This window comes from Aquarana catesbeiana, linkage group LG07 (genome assembly GCF_042186555.1).
Source record: "Aquarana catesbeiana isolate 2022-GZ linkage group LG07, ASM4218655v1, whole genome shotgun sequence".
NCBI lineage: Eukaryota > Metazoa > Chordata > Amphibia > Anura > Ranidae > Aquarana > Aquarana catesbeiana.
Window position 1 is genome coordinate 172,566,888 of NC_133330.1, and position 19,790 is coordinate 172,586,677.

The 19,790-nt window shown below is 43.0% G+C and overlaps 1 protein-coding gene across 2 annotated transcripts in view; it reads left to right on the forward strand.

Moving 5' to 3' along the window:
- The first annotated feature begins 638 nt into the window (after nt 1-638).
- The window catches only part of RNF2 (ring finger protein 2), a 95,264-nt gene continuing 76,112 nt past the window's right edge, over nt 639-19,790 (forward strand). Inside the window, exons 1-2 of one of the 2 annotated variants that reach the window (XM_073592880.1) lie at nt 639-821; nt 8,633-8,780. The gene's annotated coding sequence lies outside the window, so the exon portion shown is untranslated. The remainder of the gene's footprint in view (nt 822-8,632; nt 8,781-19,790) is intronic. The other variant, XM_073592879.1, reaches the window with a different exon arrangement.

A 19,790-nucleotide genomic window follows, 5' to 3' on the forward strand; every position in this document is an offset into this window, starting at 1 on the left:
GATAGTAAAATGTACGTCTTTTGTCGCCGTTGCATGAGTGTGCGCAGTTTTAAAGTGAGTCATGTTTTGTATCTATTTACTCTGCGTAACATCATCTTTGAGTTTTGCAAACGTGTTTAGGAGCATGAAGTGCTTCATTATTTCCATCGGCCAGAACGATAATTTATTCTGGCCATTGAAATAAATGAACGCCCATGCAATTGACGCGTCTAGCGCGTTTAGACATCTTAAGCATTTTTTGGATGCTGAAACGCTCCTCTCCTGAACGCGCTGGCCCCCGGGGGGGGGGGGGGGGTGTGGCCTGTAAACACCTATATGGACGCATAGACTAACATCGAAGGCAGGAAAAAAAGAATCGCAAATTGCCTCAAAAAGCCGTGTTTTTAACGCCCTGAGGCCTTATACAGCATATAAATGATCTTCCTACTGGGGGGGGGGGGAAGCTATAACATGATTCCTAACGGATCACGAAGCATCATGATGGAGAAGAGCTCCAGGGGAAGAAGGACGTTTCCCATTCTATGGTCTATTCCTAATTCAGAATAAAGTCCTCACAAAACAAAGGAGCAGCTCCATTCCCTTCACCATCTTCCCAAATTACAGGCTGCATGGCCCAGCCCACAGCTCTCCCTCCTCTGGTAGGGGATTGTACATCCCAGAAGGCGGAGAGGAGCCCCCACCTCATCGTCACAGGCCTCAGCTCCTTCCTCCTCCCTCACACCCCCCATAACATCACTGCAGAGGCTGCCTGACCCCAGCCGTGCTGAGTGAGGAGCCCTGAACACGGAGGACGTCTCTCTCCCCCCCTCAGGACACGGCGTGTGAGTATGGGAGGCTCTGCTTCTCTATTCCGGGGAATAATACAACGGGGAGGGGGGGCTCCCACCTTCATACAGGAGAGCCTGTGTGTGTATGGAGGAGAGCCTGTGTATGGAGGAGAGGAGAGCCTGTGAAGGGCTGTGTGCACTCTATGAGCTCCTCTCCTCACACAGTGCAGGCTCCTCCAGACCTGGGCCCTCTATGTACATACACTGAGCACAAAGAGCCTGACAGGGATCAGCACACACAATACAGAGAGCATGGGGAGGGGGACATCCATCCTCTGTCACCCTACACCTTCATCCACTCATCTGGGGTCTGAGCTCTGTGCTCATCTCTATTATTAGGGACAATAGCCATCTAGGGTGTCACAGATACAAATCCTCAGCCAGTATGTAAGAGGGAATATATTGATTTCCATTGACACCAGATTTTCCTTCTCATTCTCTCTTATAGAAGTCTTCATAGACAAACACACTATATATTATGTATATATTATATACAGTATATGTGCTAGTCCTGATTTCCTAGGTGAACAGGAGCAGGGATGTGTTCCTGTGATCTGCAGGCTGACATGTCTGCAACAATGTACAACGCATAGAGATTTACTAACATTGGAGCGTGCAAAACCTGGTGCAGCTGTGCATGGAAACCAATCAGCTTCCAGGTTTTATTGTCAAAGCTTAATCCTAGTGCACATGATGAGATTATCAGACCAACAATCAGCTGGTTTTTTTTTTTTTTTGTTTTTTTTTTTTTTTTTTGCATGCTAGTCTTCATATGAAAAATGAATAGGTTACTAAAGTACGAAAAATTTCATACGACAGAATAAAAATTCAGAAGTGATGTCATGTGTTGTAGTGTATTTGTATTTTCAGAGGAAAACTGTACTGATTAAATGAAAGTCGCACGATCTGATATCGTACGAGAAACATTTTCATGTTTGTCCTTTTTGGATAATTTCAGATGAAAGCTGTGTACTAACGATCAGACTATGGTACGATCGCTTTGAAGTGATGTGTTGTAGTGCATTTGTATTGTATTTTTGGACAAAAACTGTACTAGTTAAACGAAAATCGTACGAGAAACATTTTCGTGTATGTTTTGTCCCGCTGGATAATTTCGGATGAAAGCTGTGTACTAACGATCAGATTATCGTACGATCGCTTCAAAAGCGGTATTTTTTTGTACGATATTCTAATTGTGTGTAGGGGCCACTGGTTGAACAAGCTGAAGTTAGAATCTGATTGGCTTTCATGCATAGCTGCACCAGATTCTGAGTGCTCCAGTTTTAATAAATCTCCCCCTAGTGATTCCTAGCAAATGTTAATCTTCCAATGTGTACGGTGTGATCCTAGATTGCAGTGCTTTTTACACATCTAAGCAATGCTGCCTCTGTGTTTTCTTCATCTTATTAATATTATTATTACTATACAGGTTTTATATCGTGCCAACAGTTTGCACAGTGCTTCATAGGCCTCATCCACATGGACGCACTGTTCCATACACCCACGCATGTTGTTCTGCGCAGGCAGCCTGTTAAAATTAATGACAGGTGGATGGCTGCACAGATCCCCAAGTGCATCCCCAAGTGTACATCTGTGCAGGACCGATGCACGGATCAGAACACCGTCTGTCTGCATTCTGATCAATGAATTACTCTGCACAGATGTACACGATGGAAGGTGATTGGAGATCCATGCAGATGTTTACCTGTCGTTGATTTCACCAGGTTGCCTGCACGAAACACCATGCCTCCTATGCAGGTAAACACAGCCCTCTGAACATCGGCCCTGTGCAAACTGTTGCCACTATATAAATCCTGTAAAATAATAATAATAATTATTATTATATAGTATAAATCCTGTATTATAATAAAAACCGAGAAGGCACAGAGGCAAGGTTGTTTGGATATTTAACAAGCACTGCAATCTAGGATCACACCATAGACATTGAAGATTAACATGCGATGTGCTAGAAATCCCTATGTGTTGTACATTGGTGCGGTCATGTCAGACTGCAGTGCCAGTGTACCAGAACGAAAGAACCCTGCCCCTGTTCATTTCCGTGCATCCGCATGCAAGATGCCTGTTAAAAATCAGTGATTGGTGGACGGCTGCGCAGATTTCCAAGCACATCCCGCTGTATAAATCCATGGAGGACCAATGCACGAATGTACACTCAGGGGATGCAAATCTGTGTAGCCATCCACCTGTCATTGATTTTACAGACTGCCTGCACAGTACACCATGTCTCCCATGCAGGCAAACACTAAAAGGGGTTGTAAAGTCTGAACGTTTTCACCTTAATGCATTAAGGTGAAAAACCTTCTTTGCTGCAGTGCCTCCCAAGAACCCCCTTTTTCTTACCTGTGCCCATTCATTCCAGCGCAGTGCACGAGCCCAGCGGCTCCAGCCACTGGCTCTCATGTCATTGGACAGATTGATTGCAGCAGAAGCCATTGGCTCCTGCTGCTGTCAATCAAATCCAGTGACACGGGGGCTGGGTGGGGCTGAGTGCCGCTGTCTGTGTCAATAGACACAGCAGCAGGACTCGGGAGGGCGCCCGCACAGGTGTCCCCCTGGAAAGCGGCTTTCCGTGGGGGCACCTGATGAAGGGGAGGAGCCAGTAGCCGGCAGGGTCTGGCTTAAAAATCATGTTGTTCTCCTGCGCCTGGGGAGCTGCACGTGGCACATACAGGCACCTGTAGATGTGAAAGGCTGCACAGGCTTATAACCACATAAGTGGTGATGTTTTCATGTGCATATGACATATTCCCCAAACGCACAAGTTTCACATTTATGAAATACATTATACGCTAATGCACGGGTTAACAAAGGCGCAAAAAAGCATTGGTGCTTACAGGAATACAAGTGCATGCAGCCGATCACCTCAATGAACAGCTATATGCTCCACCTATGGCTCCTCGGCCGCCAGAAAAAGCCAAGATTTTTACGCCCGATCCTACCTGCTCCTCTAACCATCTGGGTAAAAGAGGTCTTATTCACACAGGACATTATTGCCAACTGTGGCAACAATCCAGTGTATTCTTGCAGCTGGCTTCACAGATGAATGCAGTTAGTTGCAGCCTCTCAGCCTGTACAAAGCAATGACAGGCTGACATTCTGTGGGTGTAGCCGCTCATGGAGCGATTACCTGCAGTTAGGGGCAGGTGGCTACCTCTGGGTGCAGGTTGCCTTGTGAACGATGCCCTAAATTGTATTTACACTTTTACAGCCAAATTCATGACCCCCCCCCCCCTACACACGCACACACACACACACACACACACACACACACACTTTATGGTTACTATATGTTCTTATTCACACAGCTTATCTAAAAATAATTAAAAACATATACTGTATATTTTTACCTTATCAGTGCTTTCTACTACTTTCTTTGGAGCAGACTTATACATAGGACTCTAAAGCCAGCTTGTATTGTTCAGAATTAAGAAAAAAACAGAAAAGTGCCTCTAAGTGCAATATTTATTGTATAATAGCAAATAACAATAAAACACTCACATAAGGTAAAGAAAGATGGGCTATCTGGAAGAAGGAACCCACGGGAACTGTCCTCAACGCCTCTAGTCTGGGGTACGCCCGCCGCGATTACTGCGGTAAATCAGGAAAAAGTGGTTCTCCCCTCACCCTGGTGACATCACACGCCCACTGGCGCTGCGCTCCAAGCTGGTTCCATCAGGCTTACCCGGAACAACTCAGGGCTTGCTTCTTCCTGATTCACTGCGGTAATCGCAGCGGGCGTACCCATAGATCGGAGGCGTTGAGGACTGTTCCCCATGGGTTCCTTCTCCCAGATGAGCCTATCTTTTCTTTACCTTATGTGAGTGTGTGTATGTATATATGTATATGTATATATATATATATATATATATATATATATATATATATATATATATATATATATATATATATATATTGGGTAGCACTCTCGCCTAGCAATAAGAATGGTCGCTGGTTCGAATCCCAACCACGACACTACCTGCCTGGAGTTTGCATGTTCTCCCTGCTGTGCCTGCGTGGGTTTCCTCCGGGTACTCGAGTTTCCTCCCACACTCCAAATACATGCTGGTAGGTTAATCCTGTCTAAATTGTCCCTAGTATGTATGAATGTGAGTTAGGGACTTTAGATTGTAAGCTCCTTGAGGGTAGGGACTGATGTGAATGTACAATGTATATGCAAAGCGCTGCGTAAATTGATGGCACTATATAAGTACCTTAAATAAATAAATAAATAAATATATATATATATATATATAGAGGGATTCCATATATGTCTGTCAGTCGTACCTGCATCTGAGTGTGTAAAGATGTTGCAGCCTGCATGCATCACTTCAAGAAGTGAAGTAGTTCTATATACCTCTTATCAGAGAGTTGCCTTGTGCTGTCCGAAGGATTGTAGCTGTCTCCAACTGTGTGAGACCCACACTGAAGCAACTGCCTCCTGTTCTTAAATTGATGCATGCAGGCTGCAACATCTTTACACACTCAGATGCAGGTACAACCGACAGACATATATATGTATATATATATAAAAAAAAACATACAAACCACATTTCTCTACGTTTATATAGAGCGCTGGGATGTGGACAGCATTAAAGCTAAGGAGATGCGATATACCTCCCAGCTAGCCACTCTCTTTTATGTTGGTCTATCTACCATATTGTACAGACTTCTCCTGTTGTTCTTCAAGGCTCTAATGAAGAGGGAACCCCTTGAAAGGCGTCAGTCACCTTTTAGCACTTGCCCTTGCATGGGCATGTCCAATTTCTAAAATTTTAATGTGTATATTTTGAAACCCTGTTTTTATGAATAAGTAGCTACTTTTTATATGCATTTGTTTCTGTATATAAATAAACTGTATCAATTTGATCACAGCGTCAGATCACGCGCCTTTCACCTCTTTCCCTAACCTGGCTCTCTTCGGACCACCCCTGGTCAGCTTAGACAGAGGGACAGGGACACGCATGATCATCTTTTAATTCCCTCACTTTGAAAGTACTACCACTCTATACTAGCAACGCCTTCACAAGCGCAGGAGAAATTCTTTCTTTGTTTATTTTTTCGCCATACCATTGGATGACGGAAGCTACGTCAAACATCTTAAAGGGGAAACTTTTTTTTATTGCTTTTAAGTGTAAATGCAAGATCTCAGGTCTTTTTGGCCCCAGATCTCACTTTAACCACTTCCCGCCCGCCCTATAGCGGATTGACGTCCGGGAAGTGGTTCTGTTATCCTGACTGGACGTCATATGACGTCCAGCAGGATAACATGCCGCAGCGCGCCCCCGGGGGCGCGCATCGCGGCGATCGGTGGAGCGGTGTGTCAGTCTGACACACCGCTACACTGATCTTGGTAAAAAGCCTCCGGCGGAGGCTCTTTACCACGTGATCAGCCGTGTCCAATCACGGCTGATCACGCTGTCAATAGGAAGAGCCGTTGATCGGCTCTTCCTCACTCGCGTCTGACAGACGCAAGTAGAGGAGAGCCAATCGGTGGCTCTCCTGGCAGGGGGGGTCTGCGCTGATTGTTTATCAGCACAGCCCCCCCTCAGATCACCCCACTGGACTACCAGGGATGCCACTAGGACCACCAGGGAAGGGGCAACGTGGATGGCCAGGTATGTACCCCATGGCCATCCACATGTGCCCAATCTGTGCCAATCAGTGCCCACAAATGGGCACTGATTGGCACTATTATGTCAATGATCGCCCAGCAATGCTTTATCAGTGCCACCTGTCATTGCCCATCTGTGCCACCTGTCATTGCCCATCTGTGCCCATCAGTGCCCACCTATCAGTGCCAATCAGTGCCACACATAAGTACCCATCAGTGCCACCCATATATACCAATCAATGCCACCTACGAGTGCCCATCAGTGCCGCCTATGTGTGCCCATCGGTGCCACCTATGAGTGCCCATCAGTGCCGCATACCAGTGCCGCATACCAGTGCCACCTATCAGTGCCGCCTATCAGTGCCCATCATCAGTGCCCGTTAGTGCCACCTCATCAGTGCCACCTCATTGGTGCCACCTCATCGGTGCCCATCAGGGCCGCCGTATCAGTGCCCATCAGTGCAGCCATATCAGTGCCCATTATTGAAGGAGAAAGCGTACTTATTTACAAAAAAATTTAACAGAAACAAAGAAAAACTTGTTTTTTTTCGAAATTTTCGGTCTTTTTTTATTTGTTGCGCAAAAAATAAAAACCGCAGAGGTGATCAAATACCACCAAAAGAAAGCTCTATTTGTGGGAACAAAATGATAAAAAATTTGTTTGGGTACAGTGTAGCATGACCGCGCAATTATCATTCAAATTGCAACAGCGCTGAAAGGTGAAAATTGGGCTGGGCGGGAAGGTGTTTAAGTGCCTGGTATTGAAGTGGTTAAAGAAGTCCTGTCATGCTTTTTTTCTATTACAAGGGATGTTTACATTCCTTGTAATAGGAATAAAAGTGACCCAAACTTTTTTTTTTAAAGACAGTGTAAAAATAAAAAGTAAAATAAATAATAATAATAAAATATATATATAAAGCGCCCCGACCCACTCAGCTCGCGCGCAGAAGCGAACGCATACGCACGTAAGCGATACACACGCATATGAAAACGGTGTTCTTTCTTGACCCTTCCACTTTTCTCCCTTCTTTCTCTCTTACACTTCAGTTTCTGCCCTACTATAATTATTTTTTTAATATAAATTGGTTTGTACAGCACCATTAACCACCTCCGACCAATCACCGCAGTTATACTGCGGCATGTTGGCTCCCCTGGGTGAGCCGTCGTAGCTATACGTCGGCTCACGGGGTTGGGATAGCAGGCGGGCCCGCTGCACAGCGGGGGTGCCGGTGCTCATAGCCGATGGTTGCGATGACCGCTGGCCACGAGCGATCGTGAGCAGGAGAGACAGAACAGGGACGAGTGTGTGTAAACACACACTTCCCTGTTCTGTTCTGACAGGAGTGACAGATCATGTGTTCCTATTAGCTAGAAACAACGATCCGTCACTTCCTCCAGTCAGTCCCCTCCCCCTTCAGTTAGAATCACCTCCCAAGGAACACAGTTAACCCCTCGATCGCCCCCTAGTGTTAACCCCATCACTGCCAGTGACATTTTTACAGTAATCAATGCAATTTTATAGCATTTGTATTAATGCCAATGGTCCCAAAAATGTGTCAAAATTGTCCGATGTGTCTGCCATAATGTCGCAGTCACGATAAAAATCACAGATCGCCACCATTACTAGTAAAAAAAAAAAATAATAATAAAAATGCTATAAATCTACCCCCTATTTTGTAGATGCTATAACTTTTTATGAAAACCAATCAATATACGCTTATTCCAATTTTTTTTTACCAAACATATGTAGAAGAATACATATCGGCCTAAACTGAGGAAAAAAATTGTTTTTTTATATATTTTTGGGGGATGTTTATTATAGCAAATAGTAAAAAATAATGCGTTTTTTTCAAAATTGTCGCTCTTTTTTTGTTTATAGCGCAAAAAATAAAAACCGCAGAGGCGATCAAATACCACCAAAAGAAAGCTCTATTTGTGGGGAAAAAAAGGACGTCAATTTTGTCTGGGTACAAAATAAGTTAATAAACAGGAGTTTCTGTCTGCTTCTGCTTGCAAGTGTTGTTTTGAGGGTTTTCTTTTTTTTTTCTCCTTTATTTGATACGTTTGCTAGCAGTTTTAAAAATACTTTTTTTCCCCTCCTTTTTTATGACACTTTTAAAACAGCTTTTTAAAAAAAAAAATTTAATTTTTCTTCCTGGTTAATTGTTCACAGGTGTATAAAAGTATCTATACAAACTCCCCTAGGAGCTAGCTTGCTCCCTTATGGTGGCTTGCATGTGGATTTTGTGAACATAAGTGGAATTTTGAACTAAAGTGGAGAGTTAATAACCAGGAGTTGAAAACAGGAGTTAAGAACATCTGTAAGTAACATCTTAAATTTCCTTTAAGTAATTGTATTGTAGGAAATGATTGCTAGCAGGGTTGAAGGTTTTGCTCAGTGCACAGTGTACCACTTTGTGTTTTGTGTATGCAAAATTGGTGCAACAGCTCCAGGATGGATACCGCTGTGACAGATGTGAGCAGGTTGCCCTTCTGGAAGCTCGCATTAGAGATCTGGAGGAGCAAGTTGCAACACTGAGCGGAAAGGACAACCTTGAAAGGGGTCCTGGTCGCTGAGCAGGTGGTCAGTAGGGTTGATGTGGAGGGGCAAGTCAGGATTATCATATAGGAAGATGGGTTAATGTAGTTAGAGGGAGTGGAAGGGACTCGCAGAAAAGGAAGGCCAGTCCTGTATTTGTGCATCAAAACAAATTTGCCAAGTTGGGTGAAGATGTGGAGGTGGCAAACACAGAGGTGGCAGTCCTAGATGTCACTGCTACCCCTAACAGCCAGGAGAGCAGCCCATATAGTAGAGGTGGTGAGGGGAGTGCAGGTAGGCCTAGACAGTTGGTTATAGGGGATTCTATAATCAGAAGGACTGATAGAATAATTTGTCGCCAGGATCGCCTCAACCGAATGGTTTGCTGTCTCCCTGGTGCTAGGGTTTGCCATGTGGTGGACCGGGTGGATAAATTACTGGGAGGGGCTGGGCATGACCCAGCTGTCTTGGTCCACGTTGGAACCAATGACAGTATACATGGAAGGTGGAGGCTCCTTAAGAATCAATTTAAAGAATTAGGCTGCAAGGGAAGGACCTCCAAGGTGATATTCTCTGAAATATTACCTGTGCCATGCGCAACACAGGAAAGGCATGGGGTGATTATAGAGCTGACTGCATGGCTAAAGACCTGGTGTAGGGAGCTGGGATTTGGGTTTCTAGAGCACTGTGCTGAATTTTCATTGGGGTGCAACCTATATGCTAAAGATGGTTTGCACTTGAATGGAAGGGGGTCTGCTGTGCTGGGGGAGAGGTTTATTAGAAGGCTGGAGGAGTATTTAAACTAGGATTGAGGGGGGAGGGTGAACTGGAATTCCATCGGGCAGACAGGTGAGTTAAGGGTCAGACATTAATGGAGGGTGGAATGGGGATAGATGGGGGGAGGGTTATGGCAGGTGACAAGAAATTTCCCATGTTGCAAACAGCCATTGGAAACTATAGTGCCATTTGTACTACTAAAAATGATTTGAAAAACAACAGAGCAAAATGTAATAATGCATTAAAGTGTTTGTACACCAATGCCAGAAGTCTGCCAAGCAAAGTAGGTGAGTTGGAAGCTCTGGTGCATGAGGAGAGCTATGATGTAATCGGTATTGCTGAAACTTGGATTCAATCCTCACGTGACTGGGCTATTAATATTCCTGGATATGCACTCTTTCGGAGAGACAGGGTAAAATGGAAAGGTGGCAGGGTCTGTCTCTATGTGAGAAGTGATCTCAAAGCAAGTGTGAAAGAAGACCTGGTTGATGGAGAGTGTGATGAGTCTGAAGCATTATGGGTGGAACTGCATATTGATGGGCGTAGTTCAAAGTTAATCATTGGAGTTTGTTTTAGGCCACCCGATGTTAACGAGGAGGTGGAGACTCAGCTCCTTGCACAGATGGAAAGGGCTGCAAGGGCTGGGACAGTGATATTAATAGGGGATTTTAACTACCCAGAAATTGACTGGAGTAATGGCACTGCTGGGACAGTTAAAGGGCAAAAATTTATAAACCTATTACAGGACAATTTTATGGTCCAGTTTATTGAAGCCCCAACTAGGAATGAAGCTCTGTTGGAACTGGTAATCTCAAACCATGCAGAGCTATTACTAATGTCCAGATAAAGGAACACCTGGGTAGCAGTGATCATAACATGATTTCATTTGTTGTTAGCTGTAAACAAGAAATAAATACGGGAAAGATAAAAACACTTAACTTCAGGAGAGCAAATTTTCCAAGGATGAGGGCTGCTCTCCAGGATTTAGACTAGGAGGGAATATTTGCATTGATAAACTCAGAACAGAAATGGGAATTCTTCAAAAAGACTGTTTGGGACCTCACTGCAAAGTATATTCCCGTAGGCAATAAGTTTAAAAGGCTAAAAACAAAACCTATGCGGCCAAAGTTAAAAAAAACTATAAACAATAAGAAAAGAGCTTTTAAAAAATATAAAAATGAAGGAACACTAGTGTCGTTTAAATGTTACAAAGAATTTACAGAATATGTAAAAAGGAAGACAGATTGCAAAAGATAGTAGGACAAACCCCCAAAAATTCTTCAAATATATTAATAGTAAAAAGGTCAGGTCTGAGCATGTAGGCCCTTTACAAAATAATCTAGAGTGGGTGACTGGGGACAAAGAGAAGGCAAATGTATTAAATACTTTCTTCAGCTCTGTGTATACAAAAGAGCATGGGGGAGCTCTTGTCCATAATGGGGGTGGTATTGACACAGCCCCGAATGATCCACAATGGCTCAAAAGTGATATGGTCCAGAAATATTTAGACAGAATAAAGGTGGATAAAGCACCTGGACCTGATGGCATCCACCCACGGATCCTAAAAGAATTGAGCTCTGTAATTTTCAAAGCCATTGTATCTAATTTTTAGGGACTCATTAATGACAGTAATAGTACCACTGGATTGGCGCAGGACGAACGTGGTGCCTATATTTAAAAAGGGATCAAAGTCTTTACTAAGTAACTATAGATCTGTTAGTTTAACTTCTATAGTCGGGAAGATACTGGAGCGTTTAATAAAAGACCACATAGACGAGTTCTTGCTGGAAAAAAAACATTTTAAGCAACATACAGCATGGATTCATGAAAGACAGAAGTTGCCAGACAAACCTGATTTCTTTTTATGAAGAGGTAAGTAAAACCTTGGACAGAGGAGTGGCTGTGAACGTGGTGTACTTGGATTTTGCAAAAGCATTTGACACAGTTCCCCACACGTGGCTCATGTGTAAGGTAAAGTCTACAGGCTTGGAAATATCAGTTTGTAAATGGATAGAAAACTGGCTAAAAGACAGAATTCAGAGAGTAGTGGTTAATGATTCTTACTGTGAATGGTCTAGGGTTATCGGTGTACCCCAAGGTTCAGTGCTGGGACTGTTACTTTTTAATACCTTTATAAATGATATTGGGTCTGGGATCAAAAGTAACATTTCTGTCTTTGCAGATGACACCAAGCTATGCAGTGGAATAACGTCCTTACAGGATGTCTCCAATTTTACAAGCCAACCTCAATGCACTGTCTAATTGGGCGACTGTGGCAGATGAGGTTTAATGTTGAGAAATGTAAAGTTATGCACATGGGGGCTAAGAATATGCATGCATCATACATGCTAGAGGGAGCACAACTGGGGGAATCCGTGGTGGAGAAGGATCTGGGGGATTTGGTAGATCATAAGCTCAATAATAGCATGCAATGCCAAGCTGTGGTTTCCAAAGCGAGCAAAGTCCTTTCTTGTATTAAGAGAGGTATGGACTCCAGAGAGAGATATCATTTTGCCCCTGTTCAAATCATTAGTAAGACCTCATCTGGAATATGCAGTTCAGTTTTGGGCACCAGTTCTCAAAAAGGATATCGGGTCACTGGAGAAAGTGCAGAGAAGGACAACTGATAAGAGGCATGGAGGAGCTCAGCTATGAGGAAAGATTAGAGGAACTGAATTTATTCACTGTTGAGAAGAGGAGAATAAGGGGGGGTATGATCAACATGTTCAAATATATAAGGGGTCCATATAGTGAACTTGGTGTTGAGTTATTCTCTTTACGGTCAACCCAGAGGACACGGGGGCACACTTTACGTCTAGAGGAAAAGAGATTTCATCTCCGAATATGGAAAGGCTTCTTCACAGTAAGAGTTGTGAAAATGTGGAATAGACTCCCGCCAGAGGTGGTTCTGGCCAGCTCAGTAGATTGCTTTAAGAAAGGCCTGGATACTTTCCTAAATGTACATAATATAACTGGGTATTAACATTTATAGGTAAAGTTGATCCAGGGAAAATCCGATTGCCTCTTGGGGGATCAGGAAGGAATTTTTTCCCCTGCTGTAGCAAATTGGAGCATGCTCTGCTGGGGTTTTTTGCCTTCCTCTGGATTAACTGAGGGTATAAAATTGGGTATATTGGATTGTACGATATTTTTTATTTAATTTATTTATTGTTTTTAAGGTTGGGCTGGATGGACTTGTGTCTTTTTTCAACCTGACCAACTATGTAACTATGTAACGTTGCACGGCCACGCAATTGTCAGTTAAAGCGACGCAGTGCCGAATTGCAAAAAGTGCTCTGGTCAGGAAGGGGGTAAATTCTTCCGGGGCTGAAGTGGTTAATGTACAGTAAATTTGCATATATAGGCAGCCTCTCTTTTTCGATTGAACTGTTTTGTACTTTGCGTGATCATTTGATGCGCCTAAGCCTTATTTCACCATGCACCGTAATCTGGAGCATTGAGTGCTCAGCCACGAGGACTTCAACTGATATTACATTGTTTTGGTGACGTTTCTAATATTCCAATCGCATCCCTTCGTTGGGATCCTTTTCTTTATGCAATGTTTATTGTAACCATCTAATTGTCAATGTAATCTGTTGAATTTATTTTTTCTACGAATAAAATACTTTGTAAAAGAAAACGGTGTTCAAACCACACATGTCAGGTATCTCCGCAATCATTAGAGTGAGAACAATAATTCTAGCCCACCTCTGTAACTCAAAACTGGTAACCTGTAGACATTTTTAAACGTCGCATGTGGAGATTTTTAAGGGTCAAAGTTTGTCGCCATTCCATTTTTGAAGCATGACACGTTGGGTATCAATTTACTCAGCGTAACATTATATTTTACAATATAGAAAAAAAATGGGCTAACTTTACTGTTGTCTTATTTTTATAATTTACAAATGTGTATTTTTTCCCAAAAAATTGTGCTTGCAAGACCGCTGCGCAAATACGGTGTGACATAAAGTATTGCAACGACCGTCATTTTATTCTCTAGGGTTTCTGATAATAAATAATATATATATATATATATATATATATATATATATATATATATATATATATATATATATATATATATATATTTATTTATTTTTATATAATCTTTGGGGGTTCTAAGTAATTTTCTAGCAAAAAAAAATGATTTTACCTTGTAAAGTTTGAAAAATAGGCCTGGCCCTTAAGTGGTAATACTGTGCCATTAGTTTATACTGGGTGAGTGGTGGGTTTACATACACTTTAAGGGTAAAAAAAACTTTCACATTTACAACCACTTTTTAGGACTTGTTCTCATTTAGGGCAGTGACCTGCATTTTTAACCACTTACAGTGATTGAAAAATGGCAAAAAAATAAAAAATTACACAAAGTTGTCACTAAATTATATATTGCTTACACGTGCCATGGTTACATGTGGAATTACACTCCAAAATACATTCTGCTACTTCTTCTGAGTATGGGGAGACCACATGTGTGAGATTTTTTGGGAGTCTAACCTCATACAGGACCTGGAAAACCAAGCACCGCCTTCAGGCTTTCTAAGGGCGTACATTTTTTTATTTCACTCCTCACTGCCTATCAGTTTCGGAGGCAATGAAATGTGAGGCATGTTGAGTTTTTTTGCAGATCTCACTTTTTTGTCACAAAGTTTTGAAAATTGAAAATAGAAAAAAAGAAATACATTTTTCTTTTCTTTCTTCATTTTCAAAAATAAATGAATGCTGCAAAATACTCACCATGCCTCTTAGCAAATAAATTGGGGTGTCTACTTTTCAAAATAGGGACATTTGGGGGAGTTTTGTGCTATCTGGACATTTCAGGGCCTCCGTAACTGTGATAGGTAGTGAGGAGTAAAATCACAATTTTACGCCTTTAGAAAGCCTGAAGGCGGTGCTTGGTTTTTGGGGCCCTGTACACGGCTGGGTTCCCAAAAAGTCTCACACATGTGGTATCCCCGTACTCAGGAGAAGCAGCATGTTTGAGCAGTATATAATTTAGTGACAACTTTGTGCAAAAAAATAAAAAAAGTTTGTAATTTTCTTGCAACTTGTGGCAAAATATCAAATATTTCATGAACTCAACATGCCTATCAGCAAATAGCTTGGGGCGTCTACTTTCCAAAAAGGGGTAATTTGGGGGGGTTGAACTGTCCTGGCATTTTATGCACAACATTAGAAGCTTATGTCACACATCATCCACTCTAACTCTTTACAGGTTACCACTTTAGATTTACAGAGGAGGTGCTAAAATGATTGCCCTCGATCTGACGTTCGCAGTGATACCTCACATGCAATTGCTGTTTACATATGACACCAGATCGATGCTTGTGTTCGTTTTTGCACGTGAACACGAGGGGACAGGGGTGCTTTTAATTATTTATTTTGCTTTTTTGTTTTATTTATAAACTGTTTATTTTTTTTTTAGAATTTTTATTGTTATCTCAGGGAATATAAATATCACCTGTGATAGCAATAGGTAGTGACAGGTACTCTTTAAAAAAAAAAAAAATTTGGGGTCTATTAGACCCTAGATTCCTCCACTGCCTCAAAGCATCTGACCACACCAAGATCGGTGTGATAAAAGGCTTTCCCAGTGGTGCTGTTTATATCCGGCGAAACCTAAGTAATGAAATGCTCATAGCTTCTGGTTTCTTAGGCCATAGAGATCTTTGGAGCCGTTCTGGTCTCCGATCAGCTCTATGGTCAGCTGGCGGAACCACCGGCTGCAGTCTCGAGTTCCCTGTTGGGACAGGAAAGCCCGAGAAAACCATGAAAGACGGTGGGGGGTGACATTCCCTCCCACTGCTTGTATAAGCAGTCTAGAGGCTAATTAGCCACTAGGATTGCTTTTACATGAAAGCTGAAAACTGGCTGAAAAGAATGATACCAAGATGATATCTAAACCTGCAGGCATCATTCTGGTATAACCACTCAAAGTCCAGCAACATACCAGTACGTTGCTGGTCCTTGTTGGGCATATATTGTAATGTTCTTTTTTTCATGCAGCCTGTGGGCTGAACGAAAAAAAAGAGCTTGATCTGTGTATGCCCACTTCTAATGATGGGCATAAATGCACAATTTTTTAAATTTTTTTTTAACTGTGGTGGTGAAATCACCTCCTATAGCGCTGGAGTTGCTGATTTTCGTATCGTGAGAGAAAACGCTGTTGCTGTCAAGATAAACAAATCAGTGCTGCAGCTAAATGGCATACCTGAAAAGCAAACAATGGTAACGATAAAACATTAACTCAATAAAACAACATGATTTTTTAACGCAACCTGTGCCTAAAAAATATATGCTGAAGCATGGGGGCAATCCGCCCCTAATGTTAGGAACAAATCGCTCCTCCACCCCTGCCCCCATGCTTTGGCATATATGCTCTTTTTATTAACTGTGGTGGAGAAATCCCCTCCTACAGCGCTGGAGTCACGGCTTTACGTATTGTAGGAGCAAACGCTGTTGTTGTCAAAATAAATAAACCCGTGCTGCAGCTGAACGGTGTACCTGCTAAGCAAATGATGGTTAACAATAAAACAAAGTAACATTACAGTATAACAGTAAGACATACCATACCTGCAAAGAAAATTCAATAAAACATAGTAAAAATAAAACATTACACTTCTAAAATACAGCAACAATAGAGAGAGAACAATAGATATAGAACAATAGAGAGTAGACAATGGAGAGCGAACATAAGAGAGAGAAGAAAAATAAAACCACAACTATTTTTCTCTTTTTTTTAATTTATTTATTTTTGTGTGTATATATTTTTTTTCACTTTTATATAAAACTGTAAACGTTCCAGATTAGGGTCTCTCAAAATGTGATGGCCATCTCATCTTTCAAGACCCTGTAAGTGTGCAGTGCTGTACCCTACGCTAATGCTCCACTAGTGTGTGGTAGCATTCGAAACAGTCACCAATGCAAAGACCAGGTTGGTCAGGACAGGAGGGACAATAAAAGCGGGTGTCACGCCTATATCCGCGCTTTCTACAGACATGCCATCTTCTTTGGGGATTTCTTTGGGTAGGGGTACCAGGGAAGACATGCGGAAAATGCCTCTCATGCAGCTGGCTCACTGCATTTGGTTTGGGAAGTTGGGCCACAGCACCTACTGGAAACAGAAGGGCTCTGATGATCTCTTCCTGGAATTTAAGGAAGGATCCAGTTCATCCTGAAGCTTTGTACAGCGCCAAAAACTGGTCGTTGTTGTCCACCCCTCTCATATTAAGGTTATATTCGTGGACACAGAACGGTTTCTCCACAACACCAGTTGTCTCTGCCTGAAGGGAGGACAGAACAAAAACATTCTTATTATCCCTCCACTTCACAGCGAGCAAATTATTACATCTCAAGCAGGCGCTCTCCCCCAGCCTAAGACGGGATTCTACAAGCCGCTGGGGTAAGCCCCGGCGATTAGATTGTACTGTACCACATGCGCCAATTTTATGATCAGACAAGTGACTAAAAAGTGGCACGCTTGTGTAATAATTGTCCACATACAAGTGGTACCCCTTTCCGAATAAGAGTGACACCAAGTCCCACACAATTTTACCAATGCTCCCTATGTAGTCTGGGCAGTTCTCCGGCTCTACGTAACTGTCTCTTCCCTCGTAAACCATAAAACTATATGTATAGTCTGTTGCCCTGTCGCAGAGCTTGTACATCTTGACCCCATATCTGTCACGCTTGCTAGGAAGATACTGTTTGAATGACAAGCGGCCAGAAAACTTAATCAGGGACTCATCAATGCAGACAACTTGATTGGAAGTAAACAAGGCTGCAAACTGCTGGTTGAAGTGGTTTACGAGGTGCCGAATTTTGTAGAGCTGATCGTATTCAGGGTCACCCCGAGGACGACAGAGTTCATTGTCTTTGAAATGCATGAACCGCAAGATCTGCTCGTATCGTGTCCTGGTCATGGAGGCAGAGAACACAGCATATGGTGAATTGGATCAGTGGACCAATATGAACGCAACTCACTTTCTTTAGTTATGCCCATGAGGAGGGACAGGCCCAGGATTCGGAGACCATAATAGGTTTCCAATCTCTGGCAAGGGTCAGCTGGGGATTAGCGGCAATGAATTGACCAGCATACATATTGCTTTGGTCCACAATAGATCTATAGAGATCTTCCGTGGAAACCAGCAAATAAAAGTCAAGTGACGTAAAATCAACTGTTTCCACCTGAATTCCGGGTTGGCCAGTGAATAGGGGAAGTACGGGTGCTGCAGAAGTGGTGGGCTCCCAATTTGGATTGGCAAATGCAGCAGGAAGGGCACTATGGGCTCGACGGGCCTGTCTTTGTCTTCTTGGTGGCTGTGGGACACTAGTTGTGCTAGCCACCTCACCTGCTTGAATGGCACTTATGGAACTTGCCACGTCACAACGTGATACTGCAGTGCTGGATGTATGACCAGGATGTACTAGGCCGCTGGTGCTTGCCAGTTCACCAGAAGGATGAGCGGCACTAGTACTGGCTCTCTGCTCCATACGAAAGCCCTGTGGTTCTTGCACCTCAACAGCAGAAGAACGGGGTCGGGTACGCCTGACCTTGGCAGGGACCACTACTCCGTCCTCAGAGCTATCTGTCAGGGTGCCGCTGCTGTCTACAGGTTTGTATACTGAGCCTGAATCTGACAGATGGATGAGTTCCTCTTTACTCTCATCTGTCATGCTCAGAAACGTGTAGGCCTCTTCACTAGTGTACCTTCGATTGGACATTTTGCCTCTAAATTTGCTGGTACACTAGTGAGACTCACAGGAAAAAAGAGCACCTGACTGGCAGCAACTGCTTCCAACGCTACCGAAAAAACTTAGCATTCGTAAGGATCAGGCGTGACTCTGCGAATGCTGCAGTTATGTGTGTTGTGTTTTGTAAGTGACAGTAATCGATTGATACTGAACTTGGCTGGGCTGGGTGGAGGGGCTAAACGCAGGTGCTAGCAGGTGCGTTTTTGGCAACCCTAAGCTACTGGGGATGCTAGTATAGATCTGATCAGATCCGATATTGATCCGTTCAGACACTATACTACTAAGGGAGGTGTATGGTGCGTTTGTGGGTATTAGCGTTGCCTAGGGCGACGCAGACCCTAATTGACACTAAAACCTAATCAGGGAGTTAAACCTTTTATTAGGTAATATACGGCGGGTGCCCTGACGCTATAAAAAAATTAACTAACTGACCAGCGCCACCCGTGACACTAATATGGTGATCATTGGTGACGGGGGTTATCAGGTTGAACCTTTATTGGGGGGGGTTAGGGGGGTCCCTAGACTTATCTGGGGCTACTATTAAGTACCCTAACACTGATTAGTGTCACAAATGACACCAGTACATTGATCAAAGAAAAATATGAACACTGCACTGGGTGACACAGTTACAAGGAGTGAAGGGGTTAATTGTGGGGGGGGGGGCGATTGGGGGGTAAAATATGTGTAATGTGTCAGTGTAGTGTTGTTGCAACTCAGGTTTGGATGTCCTCTCTCTGGAACGGAAAAGAGTTCGACGTCCCCTGTCTGTGTTTACACTTACATAGGCAGGGGAGGATTTCATTCATCAGGACCGATCACCAGGTCCAGGCCAGAAATCATTGGCCTGGACCTGAAGACTGAAACGAATCCGTCGCGGCCGCCCCACGTACCATAAGGTCGCTTCGCCCACCCGTGCCATTCTGCCGCAGTAAAACTGCGGTGGCTGGTCGGGAAGTGGTTAAATGACATTTAATATGTATATTTTTTTTATTGCATTTTAGTGTAAATATGAGATCTGAGGTCTTTTTGACCGCAGATCTCATATTTAAGAGGTCCTGTCATGCCTCTTTTCTATTACAAGGGATATTTACATTCCTTGTAATAGGAATAAAAGTAACACAATTTTTTTTTTTTAAAGAACAGTGTAAAAATAAAAAATAATAATAAAAAAACGTGCCCCGTTCCGCGGCTTCCACCGAGCTCGCATGCAGAAGCGAACGCATACATGAGCAGTGCCCACATATGAAAACAGTGTTCAAAC